The sequence below is a fragment of the Elephantulus edwardii genome, unplaced genomic scaffold (assembly GCF_000299155.1).
Source record: "Elephantulus edwardii isolate Elephantulus edwardi_28Jun2011 unplaced genomic scaffold, EleEdw1.0 scaffold00422, whole genome shotgun sequence".
Taxonomy (NCBI): Eukaryota; Metazoa; Chordata; class Mammalia; order Macroscelidea; family Macroscelididae; genus Elephantulus; species Elephantulus edwardii.
Window position 1 is genome coordinate 601576 of NW_006400172.1, and position 2923 is coordinate 604498.

At 45.4% G+C, this 2923-nt stretch overlaps 1 pseudogene; it reads left to right on the plus strand.

Moving 5' to 3' along the window:
* The first annotated feature begins 202 nt into the window (after positions 1-202).
* LOC102874180 lies at positions 203-1638 on the plus strand (annotated as a pseudogene).
* Positions 1639-2923: the final 1285 nt, after the last annotated feature.

The window sequence follows — 2923 nt, forward strand, 5'->3', positions numbered from 1 at the left end:
CGTGCACTAGAGTACCCAGTGATGTTCAAGCAAGGAGTTGTTCAGCTTCCAAATGCTCGTTGATATACCACCTTGCATAATATCATACTGAAGGAACATACCTTTTCCTAGAAAACTATGAGCATAACAGAAAAGTGTCATTGACTTTGAATTAAATTTGAACCTGGCCCCTGAACAGCTACAGGATTTGGCAGCTGAATCAATGTTATCAGATGAGTTAGAATCCAAACCAGAGCTCCTGGTACAATTTGTTCAGAACCCTTCCATCACCCTAGGACATGGGCTAGTGGAATCAGAAACTAAAGACATTACTTGCTTGTCCCTCCTTCCAGTGACTGAGGCCTCAGAATGCAACCAGCTACTGTTACCAGATGATACTCCAAATCATACTAACTCTTCCAAGGAGGTTCCTTCTTCTGCTGTGTTTAGAAGCCTTCAGGTGAATGTGGGCCCAGATGGAGAGGAGAAGAGGGCTCAGACTGTACAGAAGTCCTCGGAGTTTTTGTCAACTCCAGAGTCTCCCAGCTTGTTGCAAGATCTACAGCCAAGTGATAGTACTTCTTTTATTATTCTCAACCTAACAAGAGCAGGTCTGGGCTCTTCAGCTGAGCATTTAGTATTTGTACAAGATGAAGCAAAAGATTCAGGGAATGATTTCCTCTCTGGTGAGAGCACAGACAGTAGTATTCCGTGGTTCCTCCGAGTGCAGGAATTGGCCCATGACAGTCTAATTGCTGTTACTTGTGCACAATTGGCAAAGAATGCAAAAACCAACAATGGGGAAACTGTAAACCTTGGCTCTGGTGATGGACAACCCAAAGACTCAGGGCCCCTTCCTCAAGTGGAGAAGAAACTGAAGTGTACCGTTGAAGGCTGTGACTGGACATTTGTGTGGCCAGCCCACTTCAAGCACCACCTCAAAACTCATCAAATTGACCGCTCCTTCATACGTCCAGCAGAAGGCTGTGGGAAAAGCTTCTATGTACTTCAGAGGCTGAAGGTGCACAAGAGAACCCACATGGGGAGAAGCCCTTTATGTGCCCCGAACCTGGTTGTGGTAATTAGTTCACAACCGCTGGAAACCTGAAGAACCACTTCCGCATCCACACAGGAGAGAAGCTATTCCTTTGTGAAGCCCAAGGGTGTGGCCATTCCTTTGCTGAGTACTCTAGCCTCCTCCAAAAGCATCTGGTGGTTCACTCAGGAGAGAAGCCACATCAGTGCCAAGTGTGTGGGAAGACCTTATCTCAGAGTGGGAGCAGGAATGTGCATATGAGAAAGCATCACTTACAGATGGGAACCCCTGGGAGGCAAGAACAGGAGCAAACTGCAGAGCCACTCATGGGCAGTAGTTTGACTGAAGAGGCTTCAGTACCCAGTAAAAACCTGGTGTCTATGAATTTCCAGCCCAGCCTTGGTGGAGAGTCCTTGAACCTACCAAATACCAGTTCTATTCTGAGAGTTGATGATGAGGTGCTTGATGAAGGACCCCCATGTCCTCTGTCTTCAGTACATCAGGTGACACATCACTTGGTGAACATGCAGTCAGGGAGGCAGTCCCATGAGGTCTCTGTCTTAACTGCAGTAAACCCACAAGAGTTACTGAACCAAGAAGATTTAACTGAACAACGGACATGAGTGTGGCGCTCACTCCTGGACGAGCAGCTCTTTCCAATCCCAGAGTGCACACAGTGGGGATAAGGAAGGCTCACAGTCTGCCAGAACCAAAACGAATCTGTGAAGGATAAAACCCCACATTTGCACTGTTCATCTTCCCTAACATACAAGATGAATATATGAGGGCTCCTCTTCAAACTGCCACAGGATTCACAGAAGGAACAAAGCAGTGAATATGGGCTGGGTAATTGTACCTACCTCTCATCCCACTGCAGAATTTTGGGATGGACTTTTCCCAGAAGTGTTAGTTGACGTTTATCTGACTATTAAGGGGAGGTTTTCCTTTAAAGAGTTTTCGTCCCAGACTCGGCTGTCTTTTTCAAATAGATTAACTAAGTCCTGCCACCAACCATAAAACTTCACCTGGAATTTGTGCTTTCAAGATGCCTGTTGCTTTGGAGAAGGGAGTAAATGTCAGTTCTGTTGTAACATTCTCCCTGTGGCAACCTGAGTGTGAGACTCTCTGCCACTGGGCTGCAAAAAAAGAAAATCAATTACTTAAATCCTCCCTTGGCTGCAGGCTGAGGTTACTATCTTTTCCTGTACACCTTGACTTGGTCACTTTGCTTTCTTCGTTTATGGAACATAGTAAGTAACATGTTAAGAGGGATTTTGGTTTTATTTTAATTTTTAAAAAATCACATAATATAGAGCTTCAGTTGTTTTCCCTTAAAATAAACAAAAGGGCCCAGTAAAAAAAAAAAAGAAAGAAAGACAAAGATTCTCACCACTGAACCAACTGGCAGCATCAGGATGGATGGTGAAGAGATTGAGATTGTTCACAACTTTAGTCTGCTTGGCTTCAAGGTCAACACTCTTGGCACCAGTAGCCAGGAAATCAAAAAATGTACTGCGATGGAAAAGTCTGCCATTAGGGACCTCTCCAAAGTACTGAAGAGCAATGGCGTCACTCTGGAGACTAAGGTGTGTCTGATACAGGCCATGGTCTTTGCAATCACTTGTTATGCATCAGAGAGTTGGACAATGACTAGGAAGGATAGAAGGAGAATTGATGCCTTTGAGCTGTAGTACTGGAGAAGAGTATTGAATGTACCATGGACTGCCAAGAAAACAAACAGATTCACCCTGGAGAGCGTAAAACCAGGCTGCTCCTGGGACACAAGAATTCTGGGGCTTCATCTGACATACTTTGGACACGTTGTAAGGAGGGAGAGATCCTTGGAGAGGGACATCATGCTTGGGAGGGTGGAGGGATGGCACAGGAGGGGAAGACCCTCTATGAGGT